The sequence below is a fragment of the Schistocerca americana genome, chromosome 1, assembly GCF_021461395.2.
Source record: "Schistocerca americana isolate TAMUIC-IGC-003095 chromosome 1, iqSchAmer2.1, whole genome shotgun sequence".
Lineage (NCBI taxonomy): Eukaryota > Metazoa > Arthropoda > Insecta > Orthoptera > Acrididae > Schistocerca > Schistocerca americana.
In genome coordinates, this window is record NC_060119.1 from 545,731,155 (window position 1) to 545,751,112 (window position 19,958).

Genomic DNA, 19,958 nt, shown 5'->3' on the forward strand with positions numbered 1-19,958 from the left:
TCTACATGCGATCCAATGAAGACTATGAATTTTAGAGGCGACTGGTTGTATTAACGCTACAACAGAAAAAGAGAACAAGGCACATAAGAGGACACTACCATCACAGTGTACAAGAAGGATGGTGGCAGATTATAAAGAGAAACGGAGGACTGAAAAGAGGACAAATCAAAGGAGATATGTGAAAGGTGAGGCCGATACTTTGACAAACTCCTCACTTCAGAATAATAACACCAAGAGAGCCACAGAGATACAGGGAGAAAATGCCTCTGCTATCATAGCTCCACCAAACGTGGGGAAAATAAGTGCATCCATGAAGAAAATGAAAAACACTGCAGGAACAGACCTATCCCGACAGAGCTGTTTGTATAATGAGATAACGAATTGGAACCGATCATCCTAAAGATGGAAACTTCAGTTTGGGAAGAGGAGAAAATGCACCAGCAGTGGAAAGAAAACATAACTTGCCCACTATGGGAAGAGGAGAAAGTGCCCCAACAATGGAAAGAAGGGATAATGTGCCCCATGCAGAAGAAGGGAGATCAGTCAAAAATGCTTCAAATGGCTCTGAGCACTGTGGGACTTAACATCTGAGGTCATCAGTCCCCTAGAACTGAGAACTACTTAAACCTAACTAACCTAAGGACATCACACAAATCCATGCCCGAGGCAGAATTCGAGCCTGCGACCTTAGCGGTCGCGCGGTTACAGACTGAAGTGCCTAGAACCGCTCGGCCACACCGGCCGGCGGAGATCAGTCAGAATGTGATAAGATTATAAGCATTTGCATGTTGCATACGTATTTGTATAATTGTCTTCTTTTCCAGGTGGAACATTGGTTAACACACTGGACTCGCATTCGGGAGGACGACAGCTCAAACCTGCGTCCGGCCATCCAGATTAAGGTTTTCCGTGATTTCCCTAAATCGCTCTTTGCCGGGTTGGTTCCTTTGAAGGGCATAGCCGATTTCCTTCCCTATCCTTGACACAATACGAGCTTGTGCTCCGTCCCTAATGACCTCGATGTCGACGGGACGTTAAACGCAATCTTCCTTCCTTCTCTTGGCTCCTTTTCACCGGTTATTGCATATTTTAACTGAAAACTAGTGATGATGCATACTTTCGCTCTATGTTCACGATATTTGAAAAATCTAGACGGACAGGCAGTAGCTAGATCTCGTTTTGATATCTCACGGAGTGACTGCGGCATGCGATCGCTAACCAAGAGGCCATGGCCCAACGAACTGATTAGGAACGTCCGCGACCCCGCTGAATCCCCTCCCCTGTCACACCGCACGCGTCGGCAACAATTAAATTAAATAAGCAAGTTGCTAGCCGCACGTCCATTGTTTCACTTTAGTTTTCTTTTTATTTGTACAAAGATTACAGCCTTTACGTGTAGTATGTAACGTGTTGTGCACCATGCCGCCGGAAAAAAGAAAACTTTCGTGGATAGCTGACCGTCCTGGAACATTTACTTATGACGGAAATGTTCTATATGTTCGAGTTTGCGAGAAAAAACGTTTCCGAAAAAAAAAAAGCTTCGAACAGACGAGCATGTTAACCCTAGGACGCCCAAGCCTTTTTTTCTAACTTGGATGCCTAAGGGGGGGGGGGGGGGGGGTTGGGCGAGCCCACAGGTATTAAATAAGTTTACTGATGAAAAATTACAACTTTAAAAATGGTTTATGTATCTTAACTAAGGCATTTGTTTAATAATGTTGTTAATCGTTATAAATATTGGATTGAGTGAATGAAAAATTGACATATTACAATACAAAATACAGATGTGTTCATATACAATAGACTACTCTGAGTCCTCAACTTCGAGGCAAGAGACACACTTCAGAATTTTTCCTGAATGTGTGTTACGCACATGTTTATGACACTGTCCACAATGCTGTTTTGGTTTACTTATATTGTTGTACTTCTGCTTCTTTGTTTTAGCTTTTCTTACACAAATATGGCACCGACCTTTCCCTGCAGGAGGCTGACATGCTTCTGTTGTCATTTCTTTGATTTTCTTTTGTAGAATAGTCTCAATTGATTGAACAATTTGGTTAGATAACCCTCTTGCATTTGCACTTCTTTCTTCTACCTGAAATTGCACTAGTTCCATCCCAGCTTGCAGAAGATAAAGTTTCCGTTTGTTGTGTTTCTTCTCATTCCATCGTGGATGTTGCTGGATGAATATAGTGGTTGCATTGATAGCGCAAATGTCGATGAGAGAGTAAAATACAGATAGAGGCCATCTCTTTGTTCCCCTCTTGCAGGTGTACGTACGCGCCATTTGATCAATGGTATCAATTCCACCTTTAGTGGAATTATAATATGCATTTATCACGGTTTTATTCTTCTCTCCTACAACAGTGCCTTTATCTTCGTGCATTGTTGACAACATCAGTAAGTTTTTACTTGGTTTCGTTTTTGCTGTGTAGGACACCAAAGTTACTGGAGGCCTACATGCCTACATGTTGGGAACTGCACTAACTCACTGCCAGTTTACAAGATAAATAACAGCTGACTGACATCAAGAATCACTTCCTCTGAAAATAAACCGATTCTTGTGAATATCAAGAATACCAACCAACAAGAAACTAACTTGCATTGTTGTAGAGATGAGAAATACGAAATCCTACTAAGGGAAATTTTCTATAGCATGGAAGCCTAAGGGGGGGGGGGGGCGTTGTTGGACCCATAATAAGTTTATTTATTTTTTTCTTTCAAAGCAGGAATTTTCTATAAAATATATTGACACTAACGTTTCATAAAATAGCCAATAAACAATAACTCAAAGAGAATATGTAGTATGAAAGTTACTTGGGCAAAAGCAGGGGACATAAAAAACTTATGGGTTCAATGAACCCCCCCCCCCCCCCCCCCCTTAGGCGTCCTAAGGTTAAGACAAGTCTTTACATTGCAGGAATGCAAAAAAAAAAGGCTTACGATAACAACTTTTGACAGCAGGGATTTAACCTCCAAAGGTAACCAAACAGATCGTTTTAAGATGGATCTATATGAAACATTCATTGCAAGTAACAAACTTACAAATCCCATCCTCAGAGGTTTCCTGCACAAATATTGCTTAAGTCAAAATATACGACATGAATTGCGTAAAAATTACATGCCAACAATTTATCTACGGGTTCTGGAAGAAATACCCAGTGATCTCAAGGACTACATTACTTGGACTTCAATTGATGAATGGTTGGTGCGTTAAAACAATAGCCTTCTTCTTTTTGTTTAGTGGCCTAAAAAAAACTTGAAAAGACAAGTTATTCTACGATAACCAGATTTGTGAACGGGAGTATTAAAAAAATATTTTCAAGGACCCTCTGCAGATGATGTTTTCGTTTCTTTCAATGCTGTTCCCTGTATGATCAAAGCAGGAAAATTTTACCCAAATTTTCATTCATGTGATGTGCTTTGCTCACGGAGTGCATCACTCTATCATTCTGCTGCAGCAGGGCGATTCACATTTGGGAAAGTAAATAAACTGATTTCATCCATAAATCAAGTGTTTCATAAGGCACCAGCTCGCTTCAAGACCTACAAAGGATTTCTACCAGACGTGGCTTTACCCCTGGACCAATGGGAACTCTTGGGGTACGTGGAAAGAGGCTGCGTTGTTTTACAATGAACATTTCGAGGCCATCAAAGGCCAGGTAAACGACTTCAGTAATGCAGAGCCTTTGGCAGTTTGCCAGTGCAAGGAAGCATTTAACAATTCCAAAATGGAAAAAAAACATTACTGTGATTAGCATTCATTTTTCTCGTACATCTGCGAGTATTTAAAACCTTGATATTCAAGATTTGGCGTTAATTAATAAAATTAGTCTTGTGAACTCCTCACTGCCAGAGGTATTCCCGAGAAAACTTAAAGAAAATTTGAGAACATTTTGAACAATGACCCAGGCTTTGAACCCTTCTCCCAAATTAATATTTTGATTAATGGGACGGATGACCTCTTGCCACAAACAATACGTGCCAGCATAGCATCCAAATTCAAATACTGCCCCGTTTACCTCCGTTGCTGTACAACGGTCCTTTTCTGTTTACACAAATGTTTTGAGTGATCTAAGACTATCTTATTACCGAAAATTTGGAACAGTACCTGTTTACAATGGTAGCAAAATGTAAAATAATTTGTAAACGATACTTTAGTCCGATACTATTTATTAAACATTAATATTTTTCAAAAAATTTCTAACTGTATGCTATTTTTGAAATAAGATGTTACCGAGTTCTGTTGCGTACCCCTCTGTGTGTGATATATCTCCAAGTTGGACCTGTGCATATCGGTTATTTTGCGACGACTAACTTTATCGCATTAACTTGTTAGCGACAACAAAGCAAAGAAGGAACAATATTTGAAACACGGTGTGCGTCATCGTTTTGCAATTTTTTTAAAACTAATCTCAAAAAGGACCCTGCATAACATCTACCACAAAGTATACAGATCATGAGGTCAGCATTCTAAATACCCCAATTTTTCGCGTAATCAGCACTCATCCTCGCAATCGATACGCACAGGTGTAACTTCGAAATGAATCGCATGCAGTAACTAGTATGTTTTTTATTACTTGATCTTGCACGTTTCAACACTTTTCATGTATGTTTTAAGCATGTTTCACGCTTTTTTGCACGCATTTTTGAGCTTGTTACGTTGCATATACATTGAAGCGCTAGAGAATCTGGTATAGGCATGCGCATTCACATACAGAGATATGTAAATAGGCACAATACGGTGCTGCGGTCGGTAACGCCTATGTAAGACAAAAAGTGTCTGGCTTAGTTGTTAGATCGGCTACTGCTGCTACAATGTCATGTTACCAAGAGTTTAGTGAGTTTGAACGTGGTGTTGTAGTCGCCGCACAAGCGATGGGACACAGCATCTCCGAGATAGCGATGAAGTGGGGTTTTTCGGTACGACCATTTCAGGAGTGTACCGTGAATATCAGTAATCGGGTAAAACATCAAATCTCCGACATCGCTGCGGTCGGAAAAAGATCCTGCAACAACGGGACCAACGATGACTAAAGAGAATCGTTCAACATCACAGAAGTGCAACCTTTCCGCAAATTGCTGCAGATTTCAATCCGGTGTAAACGTGCAAACCATTCAACGAAAAACACTATCGATATGGACTTTTGAAACTGAAGGCCCACTTGTGTATCATTGATGACTGCACGCGACACAGTTTTACGCCTCGCCTGGGCCCGTCAACAACAACGACATTGGACTGTTGACTGGAAGCATGTTGCCTGGTCGGACGAGTCTCGTTTCAAATTGTATCGAGCGGATGGACGTGTACGAGTATGGAGACAACCTCATGAATCCATGCACGCTGCATGTCAGCAGGGGTTGTTAAAGATGGTGGAGGCTCCATAATGGTGTGGGGCGTGTGCAGTTGGAGTCATATACGTCTAGATACGACTCTGGCAGGTGACACGTACGTAAGCATCCTGTCTGATCACCTACATCCATACATATCCATTGTACATTCCGACGGACTTGGGAAATTCCAACAGGACAATGCAAGACCCCACATGTTCAGAATTGCTACAGAGTGGCTCCAGGAGCACTCTTCTGAGTTTAAATACTTCCGCTGGCCACCAATCTCCTTAGCCACGAACATTATTGAGTATATCTGGGATGCCTTGCAAAGTGCTGTTTAGAAGAGATCTCTAACCCCTAATATTCTCACGGATTTACGGGCAGTCCTGCAGCATTTAGGGTGTCAATTCCCTCCAACAGTACTTTAGACATTAGTCGAGTCCATGTCACGTCGTCTTCCGGCACTTTTGCATACTCGCGGGGGTCCTACAGATATTGGGCATGTGTGCCAGTTTCTTTGGCTCTTCAGTGTAATTCGGTCTCTAGTGTTAACTGTAGGGGGATCACATTACTTAAGTTGGAGTATAAAGTATTCTCAAACATTATATTCGACCATGGCCTCCCAGTAATTGAGAGAGAGCCAGGGGCATGACAACTGTACATGAGATCTGTAGTCTAAGCCAAATCCTTGAGAAGGCGATCGAATTCTGAATTGGCACGAATCACCTCTTTATAGACAGAGAGCAGTTATGTCACGCCCTGGCTGTATCCCTAGAAAATTTAGGGAATGGCGTCTGATACATTAAACATTGAAAATGGGGTACGTCAAGGAGACGCACTGGCCTGCCTCCTTTTTAATGTCGCCCTGGAGAAATTGGCGAGAGATGCAAACTTTTGAGCAGGGCGACGATCTTCCATAAATCGGTGCAGATAGTCGCTTATGGCGATGACAGAGATATAGTAGCAAGAACCAGAAAGGCAGTGGAAGAGACATTCACCGCTCTTGACCAAGCTAACAGGAACTTGGGATTAAACATCAAACACCTACTCAAAAGATACTTCCTATGAAATTAAACAAACGATACTTCATATGAAATAAAACGGAGACTAGTAGCAGCCAATGAAGCGTATTTTACTCTAATAATACTCATATCACCATGGCTCCTGACCCACACCATGAAGTTAATCATCTACAGAACACTTAAGGACTTGTGGTCACATATGCCTTTGAAACTTGGACCCTGACAGCAAAAGACATCGAAATGCTGCAAGCATTTGAAAGAATGAATCTTCAAAGATTCATAGGACCAATTTGTGAAAGAGAAATACGGAGAAACGATACAATCGTGAGTTACAAAACTTTTATTTAAAAAAATCACCGACCAGAAAAATAGTGAAATCATCCAGATTGGTGCGGGCTGGGATGTAATACGGATGAGTGACGCGAAAGTACCCAAAAAAGTATTACAAGGAAATGTAGGAGAACAGGGACGGCGTGGCCATCCGAAAATAAAATGGGAGGATAGAGTCATCGAGGATCTGCGGACAATGAGCTATAGAAATTGGAGAGCTCTAGCAATAGACCGAGATAAATTGCTGTGAACTGTTGAAGAGGCCAAGGCTCACAATGAGCTGTAAAGGCACAAAAGAAGAAGAAGGATATGTTACACTTAGCCGAGGGGGGGAATTCCTCATATCTATACATGTCGTATTCCTATCCCGAGACCATTGCTACACTCTGCCGACATCTGCGAGAAACAGGAAGTATTCTTCTCGGCCTACCGTTACGTGATAGCTATGGTTCTTAAGGATTTCGTAATAAAGACATCTGCACTTACATATACGCTTCGCAAATCAGTGCATTGTGCATGGCGGAGAGTGCGTCGTAGGAGTACTAGAGACTTTCTGACGTATTCCTACCTCGTATTGAGTATCGGTAAAATAACTCAGCACGTGGCCAAATCTCCTTTAGCATATCCGTATCATTCATACGAGGCACACGCGACGGTGGCTGCAGAACTGTTTCACAGTCTTCTTCGGATAACGTTTCTCTAAAGCTACCGCACAGGGTCTTGCGAGAACAACGTTGCCAGCCTGCTGATGACTCTGTACTGCAGGGGAAAGTTACGTCGTTGAGTGACTTTAGGTGGATACAAGATGTTTCTATTTGGTGTGAGGAGCGGCAGCTTGCTCTAAATGTTGAAAAATGTGTACTACTATGAAAACAGCCCTGTAATGTGCGAATACAGCATTAGTGGCATGGGATTTGACACAGTCACGTCGATTAAATATCTAGGCGTAATGTTACGAGGTGACACGAAATGTAGCGAGCACGACAGGTTGGCGTAAAAAAGGCGAATGGTAGATTTGCGTTTACTGGGAGAATTTCAGGAAATTATAACTCATCCATAAAGCAGACCGCGTACAGAACACTTGTGCGACCTATTCTTATGTACCGCTCGAGAATTTGGGATCCTCATTAGTTCGGATTAAAGGAAGACATCGAAGCAACTCAGAGGAGTACTGCTACATTTGTAACTTTTAAGTTCGATCAACTCCAGAGTATTATGGAATGCTCCGTGATCCCAAATGGGAATCCTTGGAGGGATGAAGACATTCTTTTCGGGAAACACTGTTGAGAAAGCTTGGAAAGCAGCATTTGTAAGAGACTGCAGAACGATTTTACTGTCATCGGCGTTATCTTCCATAAGGACAGTGAAGACTACATAAGAGAAATGAGAGCTCTTGTGGAAGAATAGGATAGCCTTTTTCCCTCGCTCTATTTGCGAGTGGAACAGGAAAGATAATGACTAGCAGTGATACAGGGTAACGTCTGCCAAGCACCTTGTAGCAGCTTGCAGGGTATGTAAGTAGATGTAGTTGTAGATGTTTTCCATTTAAGTTCTATAAGCGGCCCTATTACACTGTCGTATGTGCTTTATCGAACTATTACTGCCCTAGCACAGCGCCTCTGAATACGTGCGATGTCTGGCGTCTTACAAAGACTCTACACACTATTGGGATCTCTAGAAGTGCTCGCACTTGCGACTTCTATGCCATTTCCTTTACACATGTGCCTCATTCTTCCAAAACCATTTCAACAAGCCGAAGTCTTTCATTTGACTTGCCTGTTACAGATTTTACGTGTTCTTTCATTTCACGTCGCACCTTACACTACGCGCAAATGCAGCTTGTTTCTCCTACGATGCAATCATTATCTTCGGCGTTACACGGGAACCCATAACCCCCATGCGCCTGACGCTCCAGATATACACTGACCGATCAAAAGTATCCGGACACTTATTAGTGGATATTAGTTGGGGTGCGTACACCTTTCGCCTTTATGACGATATAAACTCTGCTGGGGACACTTTCAATGACTTGTCTCAACGACTGTGGAGGAATGCAGCCCATTCTTCCTCTCGAGCCTGCTTTGGAACGAATTCGACGATCTAACTCATCTCAAGGGTGTTACGTTGGGTTCAGGTCAGGACACTGGACAGAACAGTCCCTTTCAAAAACGTTATTGTCCACAACCATTGACTAACATATGCTGGTTTACAACAGGGTGCATTGTCCTTCTGATACAAGCAGTAATCTAATCCCAACTGTGCCTCTACTGTATGTAGTACACAATGCTGTAAAATATGTCCGTGTACTTCCGTATTTAGCGTTTTCTTAAATGCAATAAAGAGACCACATTCTTACCACGGAAAACACCCTCATATCATAACACGACCTCCACTGTACTTTGCTACTGACGCTTCACATAATGGCAGATACCGTTCTCAAGATAGTCACGAAACCAAAACCTTTCCATCAGATTATCGTAGAGGCTATGGCGTGATTATTCATTCATCACGCCAATTCACGCGTTTTTACTCACCCACTGTTCAGTGACATCATTCTGTACACCACTTCACGGGCCGCTTTGCATTTTGTGCTAGCTGAACTGCTGGTAGCGCTTTGGAATTTAAGAGTGATTTCTTCCGCTGGTTTCATGTGATTTTTTTTTTTTTCGCAACCACCCTCCGCAAATGTTCGACGGTCCCTGTCCGCAAGTACATGATGTCTGTCTGGTTGCGTTTAGCTTCAGTTGTTCCACTTCATGGTCATATCGCCAACAGTCAACTTGGGCAGCTTTAAAGGGACTGAAATACACCTGATGGATTCGTAACTCAGGTGATATCCAACGACCAGTCCACGTTCGAAGTTAGTGAACTCTCCTGACGATCCATCCTTCTGTTAACACTGTTGATGAAAGAAAGTGGAGTCCATCCAAAAAGATTAATGCTATTTATGCACGTCAGAAAAAGATGAGTTGGAAGAAGGTTAGTAAAAAGTTCAATGTTTCGAAAATAACACTTATGAGGATATCCAAAGTGAAATGTGCTAACCTGAGGAAGCAACAAACACAAAAAGAAGTAGACATACCATTTTGGACAAAGATCTTGAAGAGAAACTGGTTTCCTATTGCCTTCTTGTGGAAGTTTGCTATTTTGGGCTCACTGACAGTGACTTAGGAATAGTAGTCGCACAGTCGACAGAAAGAAATAATGAACACCCTATCAGAGATGAAATTGCTGGGAAAATGGGTAAGTCTTTTTCTTCAATTCCGCAAAACCAAACTGCCAGAAAAAAAAACGTACAGAAATATCCTAAAGCAGGGCTCTAGGTTTCAGCAAAGAAAACAAGAGAAATTCTACAACCTTCTTTCAAACTAGATTATGTTTCCAATATTTTAATAGCCTTTTATACTGTATTTAGTCCTATTTTGATTAGTTTTAGAAGTGGTCCAATTTTTACAACTATTTCTCAAACACGCTAAGCATAAGGTTTTTGAAGGTAATTTTTTCGTACAAAACTTTATATTTTTTAAGAGTAAAACATAAACGTTGCATAACATAATAAATTAATTGTTACAAGCTTTTAAAACATAATTTATTACTATTTTCTCTTTTTTACAAACCAAAAACAAAATGTAGCTCCCATTATGGGTACTACCCTCTACTACTACCACTACTACTACTATTACTACTACTGCTACAACTAACGACTTCCGCCGATAACATCCACACAGCAAAACAGGTCAAAAGACAAAGACATGCACCCAAATTCCTGTGGAATGAAAGTGAAATTATTTGCTTGCATTAAACCTCGATAAGTCCACTTCGATCAGTCAACAGTACCTCCAGCTAGCTAATAGTTCCACTCTCTGATGTAAGATGTCTCTTCCTAACGAGCACGATTCGCCATCTCAGACGCACGAGGGTTGCCGGCTGGCTCCCAACATCGCGAGCTCCAAGCAGCTCTACGAAATTATTCAACGCATTGCCTTATCAGCCGGTTACACTAAAAGCCTCTTTACCGGTCCTTATGTGTGACACCGATTTGTAACTGTAAGTATCTATGTCTCCCATAGAACTTTTGGTATAAAACAGAAATGTACTCTGAAATCGTATCGACAGCACAGTAGGATCATTGTTTTTTATTCTCTGACAGTTAACATTTTCCCACACATTCATGCACAAATACAGTCATGTGAACAGGTGTACGCAGTGTAATTTGTAGTAAACATTTTATAGTTCGTTTCCCAGATGCCTCTGGCTAAATAAAAAAGAAACGAACAGCGTCCGAACAGACCTTGAAGGTCCAACGGTGTCGGCCGGTCGCCGTGTCATGCTCGGCCCTTAGGCGTCACCGGATGAGGATACGGAGGGGTATGTGACCAGCACACCGCTCTCCCGGCAGTTTGTCAATTTTCGTGACCAGTGTCGCTACTTCTCAGTTAAGTAGCTCCTCAACTGGCCTCACAAGAGCTGAGGGCACCCCGCTTGTCAACAGCACTCGGAAGTAATCTTATGGTGCTCGAAAGCACTTTGCATGTCGTGCAACTTATATTTTAGAAGATGACCGTTGACAAGTGTGCTGTGCACATATACAGAGTGTTCAGAAAAATGTGTCGAATACTTTCAGAGATGCCACTACTCAACGAAACAAGAAAAATAAGTCCAATAAACATGTATCCGGAAATGCGCAGTTTCTGAGATAAGTGCAAAAAAAATGGTCCGGAAATGCATATTTTCTGAGACAAACGCGTGTTTACAGGAGATGTTCAACGTGGCGTCCATTCTTGACAATGCACCCCTCTGCCCTCCGAGGTAATGAATGACGTACGCTCTGAAGTATACCCGGTTGTTGTTGTTGTAGCTGCTGTCACACAGTGGAGACGCGACACTGTAGTGTCTGCACATCGTTGATTGGCGTGGCATAGACCAATTCCTTCAAGGGGCCCCATAACCAAAAGAATAGGGGATTGAGGTCTGGGGAACGAGCAGGTGTAGGGGCCCCCTGGCCAATCCAGCGGTCCTGTAATATCTGTCAGATGTTCCCGCACATTGTGACGAAAGTGTGCTGGTGCACCATCATTCGTGAACTACATTTGTATTCACTGCTGCAATGGTACAGCCTCCAGCTAGGTAGGAAATACATTAATGAGGAAGTCCAGATAATGTGCCCTATTTAACCTTCGCCTGTCCATACGTTGATTGAGAATCGGTTTTGATGCCCTCTTTCCTGAATTGCTTGGGGATTTACATCTGCACATATATGCTGGTTGTGGAAATTCACAACACCATCTTTTGTGAACCCTGTATCATACGTAAATAAAATCATGAATGTGAACAGTGGATCTAAGGCACACATCTGCAGCACCCATTGACAGAACCGCCGTCTACCATGATGATCCTGTGGTCTCAGGGCCTGAACGAGCTATATATATATATGGTATGCGTACAGCAAATGTTCATGAAGTAGCCTCCAGATAAGAGAGTGAGCCACGCCTTTTGCTGCTGGTAATCGTCATCATCTGGTCCCAGGGGTTTCTTCCATCGAACGTAGCACTCAGGCGTGTGGACTGTGCGGGGCTTTCCACAGTCACTCTTCCGAGGTACAAGGGTACCTGTGTCCCTCAGACGCTGGAAAAATCTGCCGAGCAGGTTATTAGAGGGCACTCTGTGCTGTGGATATTTTTCAGCGTAGAGGGCACGGACTCGTCGGCTACGTCCATTTGCTAAACCATAGCAGAATATCATATCCGCCATTTCACTCGTCGAGTAGTAGGCTTCCACTGCTAACAAGTGGTGCAAGAGAGAAAATGTAAATGTACTATACCATTTGTACGTACAAAGAGCGCGGTAACAGTACCACACGTAAGTGAATTCGCGTTTAGCAAAAAGTAAAACACCATGATACGTATTCAGGGATGACAGTACTGTACAGCAAGGCACACAAAAACGACGAAAACTAACGTAGCCTACAACACGACTCGAGCCACACAACTAACTGCAGAGCACCTAATAGTGGACAGAGTATTGTGAGTAAGACGTCATAATACCTTTCTGACACATTTGACGGAGCGCCTATCCAACGACTTTGCTAATATCCTAAACCAAGCGATGTGCAGCCCTTCCTATAAACACGTGTTTATCTCGGAAAGTACACGTTTCCGGACCCATGTTTACTGTACTTATTTTTCTTGTTTCAAAGTATTCGATACTTTTTTTGAACATCCCCTATGTATGGCACACTGACAATGATGTGTCCACATCTGTTACTATATGTAACTATTATGTTTGTTTAACGCCATATCCGCTGTAATTATACGACTTTCTTGGTTTTAGTCTCTTTTTATTTTTTTATTACGGTGTGGTGTATGTTCTTAGATGAACTTGAAAATGGACAGTGCCTAAACTTAGACGGGCAAAATAGTAATTTAAAACAAATTCTCGTGGAATCATGTCGTTTTTCTAATTTATTGAGGCTATGGAGCTCACTCGGAAGCAAATGAAATGAAGGTAATAGCACTTAAGGAAGTTGAGCGAATTGGATCAAATATTGTTGTTAATAACATAGTAACTGAACAAGTTAAAAGTTTTAAATATTTAGGAAAACAAATAAGTTACCAGCATAATAGAAATACAAGCAACAATGTTTATCAGCTTCATTACACTTGTGGCACTATTAATAGGACATTAAAGAACAGAGAAAGATAACAAAAACGAAGAAGTCGATGTCTGTTGCAACTTGCTTCAACCTCTGCCTCAGCCTCTCTCATAAAGAGGGTTAAGACGAAAATACACTCCGCTGAGATGTGATTGTTAAGAACAGTGAAACGTACACTTCAAGGCCGGATTAGGAATGAACACTTTGGAGGAGTACTGGATATCGAAGAGATAAACAACTCAATAGAGAAAGATAGAAAATGATGGAGAGATCAGTCAGAATGCCAGAAGTAATACTTACGAAGCAACTATAGAGATAAAGGCCGAAAGGAAGAAGAAATTGTGGGAGGGACAAAATGAGATGGGATCAGCAATAAGCTTCGAAAACGGAATGGGCAGTTAGCCCAGTCCCTAGACGTGAAGACGATGATGATGACAGCAGATGAGCATTTCAGTATATGCATTATGGATGACGAACTGTGATATAAAGTGACGATTTATGGTGGTATAAGCGTGCAACCAGCCGCTTTTTGATTTTACATACGATTTATTTTACCTTTTTTAACTAGATTTCGAGCTACTGCAGGCTCATCATCAGATGGAGCAGTTACAAGAACATATATCGTGGTCCAAGTGTAGCCAGACACTGTGGTGATGGGGCTGGCGAAAATGACAGAAATTTAGCAATCGGTAACGAAACGTTTATGAAACGGGAACGTTATCTTTTGGCTACTTACAAAGCACTGCATCGTGGTATCCATACCAAATCCTTTACCACAATGTATGTTGCATGCTTACATACAAATATTCGCAGTATTTAGCTGCACTTGGGTTCACTCTTATACCGATCAGCCGAAACATTATGACCACTGCACACCGCCAATATGGATGCCTCCTGATGGCGTTGCGGGCCCGTGACACAGTAACAAAAGTATGTAAGCGGAGGAGACAGAGACGGGGGATCATCCTAGCGAAGATAAGGGCTGCAAATGGGGAAATCCATTGAGATAAGCGACTCTGACAAAGGGACGATTATTGTTACGCAAAGCCTGTGAGCGAGTATCTAGAAACGGTGATGCTGGTCGAATGTTCGTGTGCTACTGTCATGAGCATGTAATGTACAGAAAGAGGTAGGACGACAGTGAAACTACCACAAGGCGCTAAATGGTTGGACGTCCACGACTCTGCACACGAAGTAGTGTTCGGAGGCTTGTCTGCTCCGTAAAGTAGGGTAGACGGTGGTGTTTGACAGCTGTGCCGAAAGAGCACAATGCTGGTGCACGGACAAGTGTTTCGGAGCAAACCGCTCATCGTACATCGTTGAACGTGGAGCTCCGCAGCAGACCACCCCAACGTGTTCACATGTTGACCCAACGATATCGTTAATTACGATTGCAGTGGGCGCAGGACAATCGGTATTTGACCGTCGGTTCTTCGCGTGAATCACATTTTTGTTACACAAGATCGATGGTCATCTCCACAAACGCTGTCATCGTGGTGAACGCCGGTTCGAAACGTGCAGCGCGCCACGGACGCAGTGTTATGCTATGAGATACTTTGCCTTGCGCTTGCATGGGACCTGTGGTAATAATCGAAGACACGCTTACGGCTCCGAACCACCTGCATCGCTTCATGCTTGACACGTTTCCCGACGGCGACGTCATTTTTCAGCAGTATAGTTGCCAGTGTCTGAGTCAGAATGGTGCTACGGTGTACTGAGGAGATGTCTAGGCAACCAAACACGCCTGATGTAAATCCTACGGAACTCATCTGGGTCCCTATCGGGGGCCATCACCGTGCACGCATATCAGCGACCCGTTATTTACGTGAATTACATGACCTGTGCGTAGACATCTAACCTCCATAAACCCACTAATAAACTTTCGTATCCCTAAGATGCAGATTTAGTAACGTTTTCCGTTGCAAAGACGTACAAACAAGCTATTAAGCAGGTGGTCATAATGTTTCGGCCCATCGCTCTATTCACACAATGTAAACATTGGGCGCAATTACAAAGAATATGTATGCAATAGATACAACATTTTGCCACATAAACGATGATGATGAGGTCCCATACTCCGAGGAGCGTAGGGGACGATGCGAGAGACCCGCACCGCCGTATTAGGCAAGCTCCTTGCGTAGATGGTTTGCCGTTGCCTTCCTCCGACCGTAGTGGGGATGAATGATTATGATGAAAACGACACAACAACACCCACGAGGCAGGAAAAATCCCTGACCCCGCCAGGAATCGAACCCGGGACCCCGTGCGCGGGAAGCAAGAGCGCTACCGCAAGCTGCGGATATTTAGCCTGAAATACACTGATTACAAAATAAATATTTACAAGTACACGTAATACACATAAGTGAATCTCACTAGTTTCGGGTGTATTCCTATATTGAAAATATACAAATAATACGGTTAAAAAGTTACAGAAAGAATAAACAAATAGAGTGAATAATTTACTATGTAATTAAAGAGTGAGTTAGTTACAGTATGTCGTACTTGTTACGTGACTAAGAGAGTGAGATATTTACTATGTAATTTAAGAGTGAATTAAGAATATAATTTATGCAGGGGGATGATTATGTCTTATTACTGTCTTTTTTTATATTATGGTGCCAGGAAGTCTTGTAAATTCTGGAAGAAAAAGTTCTGCATCAGTTCCGTTGTTTCGTTATGAATTTTTTCAGGTGAGTTTAGCTTGTGAATGTAAATCTCGGATTGTTCAAGAAGCGCCATCTGTAAGACTTTTTCAGCGATGTGCATAACAGAAAGACTGTCGCTGATGTCACCAGTGTTCATGGTGAGCAATATGTGATGTCAAGGTGAACTTTTTTAATTTTTTGAGTCGAGGGGCATCCATATGTTCTTTGTAGTGTGTTGCAAAATTTGTACCTGTTTGTACTATACGGAAGGAACAGCAGGAGCATGTGACTTTGTATATGCCGGACTTTTGATGCGACTCTCTTGTGGATTTATTATTGCGAACAATTCTATTCTTCAGTTTATAGTCGGTGTAAAAGGATATTTTTATGTTAAATAGTGTGAAAAAATTGGAAGTTTATTTGGCACATTGCCAAGAAATGGAAGACTGACAGATTTTGGTATTTCTTTCTTATCTCGTAGTGGAGATGGTGACTGTTTAAATCTACATTGGATTTTTTCAGCTAGAGAATTTATGAGGGAAGTACTACACCCATTATTTTGGGCTTCAGATTTAAGTATGTTAATTTCCTTACTTGTATCTGCTTCACTGATCGGGATATGGAGCATGCCGTTTACAGATGACCTGAAGAAAGCAGTCAGCTTTTCTTCTGAAGTCATAAAGCTCCAGTTTATGAAAGAAATGAACAGGTGTCCCCCCCCCCTCCCCCCAGTGTTGTGGGTGTGAGGAGCCTGCAGGCAGCTCGCGTGGCCGCGGCCCCTGGCCACAGTGGTGCGGGCTCGCAGGAGCCGCGGGACATTTGTGCGGCTCGGCGGTGGCCCTTTGACATTTAGGCGCTGCATCGATCGCGCCGAATGCCCGCGCGCCACCCGGGTTTTCGGGTCTCGCGTCCCGAGATGGCGAGGAGCACAAGGCGAGCCGGAAGCGCGCCGATGACAGCTCTCGAGGTACGTCATCGGTTCGGTGTAGCTGGGGGTGGAGGGAGAAGGTTAGAGCAGGGTTGCTGCGCGCTGGCTGTCATACTATCCCCGGGCCCTGGCGCCGCTGCCGGCTCACAGCGCGAGATGCTCTCAGCCACACTATCTCAAACCGAGATCATCGCACAGCGTACGTTGAACTTCAAACTGTCAATCTTAGCGATAATAAAAATTAGTATTTTTTATTATCTTTTAATTTCTCTTAAAGATTCTACTTTTCGTACCGAGTCATTGCAGACAGGTATACGTGCCACTGTATGAGTGCTGAATCGACGGACCGAAATTCAAGGCACCGTGTCAGTACACACGACAGACCAGTATTCCCTGAATAACCGATCGGGAGACGTGAGGCTGAGTAACAGGCACCCGCGTCTGCCTGCACGGACAGGCCACCCGCCTCTATGCCCTCGGCAGCTTGCGTCTGCCTTTAATATTCTGCATTCGCCCTTCCGCCCTGAAGTCTCACTGCTTCTCTCAAATATCTTTCAACATTCGACATCCAGCTCTGCTGTAATGAGACTGGCATGGTATAGCTCCATCTTGCCTGAAGAGTATCACTGTAAAGCGAAATTATAATAAACGCACACATTATTCTAATATTCTTAAGAGCAAGCTAGAAGGGGTCTGTACAATGGAGACGAACTTGCAGACAATATTAAAGAAATAGAAGAGAACGCAGATGAAGGTGAGATGGGAGATATGATACTTGGTGGGAGAATCAGCCATTACAAAACTCTTCCATCTTGTATGAAACATGTGCGAGAAGATGTAATATTCTGAGACTTCAAAAAGAATGTAGTAATCCCAATTCTACAAAAAGTAGGTGCCGATAGCTGTGAAAATTACCAAACCATCAGATTAATAAGACATCGCTGCAAAATGCTAACACGAATTCTAAATAGAAGAATGAAAAAACTGGTAGACGCTGATCTTGGGGAAGATCAGTTTAGATTCCAAAGAACTGTAGGAACCCTTGAAGAAATACGAACCCTTGGACTTCTCTTAGCAGACAGGTTAAGAAAACGCAAACCTATGTTTACAACATTTGTAGTCTTAGAGAAAGCTTTTGACAATGTTGACTGGAATACTCTCTTCCAAATTCTGAAGGTAGCAGAGGTAAAATACAAAGAACGAAAAGCTATTTACTACTTGTACAGCCGCGCGGTCTCAGGCGCCTTGCCACGGCTCGCGCGGCTCCCCTCGTCGAAGGTTCGAGTCCTCCCTCTGGCATAGGTGTGTGTATTGTCCTCTGTGTAAGTTAGTTTAAGTTATATTAAGTAGTGTGCAAGCATAAGGACCGATGATCTCAGCAGTCTGATCCCACAGGATCTTACCACAAATTTCCAACTTGTACAGAAACCAGACGGCAGTAATAAGAGTCGTGGGGCATGAAAGGGAAGCAATGGTTGAGACGAGAGTGAGACAGGATTTCGTTCAGTCTCTGCACTGAACAAGCAGTACAAGAAACCAAAGAAAATTTTTGTGTAGGAGTTAAAGTTCTGGGAAAACAAAGAAAACTCTGAGCCGATGACATTGCAATTCCATCAGAGCCAGCAAAGGACTTGGAACAGCAGCTGAACGGAGTAGATAGTGTCTTGAAAGGAGGACATAAGATGAACACCAACAAAAGCAAAACAAGAATAATTGAATATAGTCGAATTAAATCTGTTGATGCTGAGGGAGTTACATTAGAAAACTAGGCACTTATAGTAGTAGATGAATTTTGCTATTTTGAGAGAAAAATAGCTGATGGTGGCAGAAGAAAAGATTATATAATATGCAGACTGGCAACGACAAGGAATGCGTTCCTGGTCCGCAGCTCGTGGTCGTGCGGTAGCGTTCTCGCTTCCCACGCCCTGGTTCCCGGGTTCGATTCCCGGCGGGGTCAGGGGTTTTCTCTGCCTCGTGATGACTGGGTGTTGTGTGATGTCCTTAGGTTAGTTAGGTTTAAGTAGTTCTAAGTTCTAGGGGACTGATCACCATGGATGTTAAGTCCCATAGTGCTCAGAGTCATTTGAACCATTTTTTTTTTTGCGTTCCTGCATAAGAGAAATTTGTTAATATGAAACATTGATTTAGGTGTCAGATTGTATTTTCTGAAAGTAATTGTATAGTGTATAGCCATGTGGACGATAAAGGGTATAGACAAGAAGAGAATAGAAGTATTTGAAATGTGGTGCTACAGAAGAATGGTGAAGATTAGATGGGTAGATCGCGTAACTGATGGGGAAGTACAGAATAGAACTGGTAAGAAAAGAAATTTTTAGCACAACCTGACAAGAAGAAGGGATAAGATTTATAGAAGACATTCTCAGTCATCAAGAGATCACCAGTTTACGATAAATTAAGCGGAGTCAGAAGCATGTACACTACGTGATCAAAAGTTTCGCGACATCTGGCTGAAAATGACTACCAAGTTCGCGGGGCCCTCCATCAGTAGTGCTGGAATTCAATATGGTGTTTGCCAACCCTTAGCCTTGATGACAACTTCCACTCTCGCAGGCATAAGGTACGTTTAATCAGGTGCTGGAAGGTTTCTTGGGGAATGGCAGCCCATACTTCACGGAGTGCTGCACTGAGGTGAGGTATGGATGTCGGTCGGTGAGGCCTGGCACGAAGTCGGCATTCCAAAACATCCCAAAGGTGTTCTATAGGATTCGAGTCAGAACCCTTTGCAGACCAGTCCATTACAGGGATGTTATTGTCGCGTAACCACTCCGCCACAGGCCGTGCATTACGAACAGGTGCTCGATCATGTTGAAAGATGCAATTGCTACCCTGGAATTGCTCTTCAACAGTGAGATATGATAAACATCAGTGTAGGCCTGTGCTGTGATAGTGCCACGAAAAACACCAAGAGGTGCAAACCCCTTCCATGAAAAACATGACCACTCCATAACACCACCGCCTCCGAATTTTACTGTTGGCACTACACACGCTGGAAGATCACCGGGAATTTGCCATACCCACACCTGCCA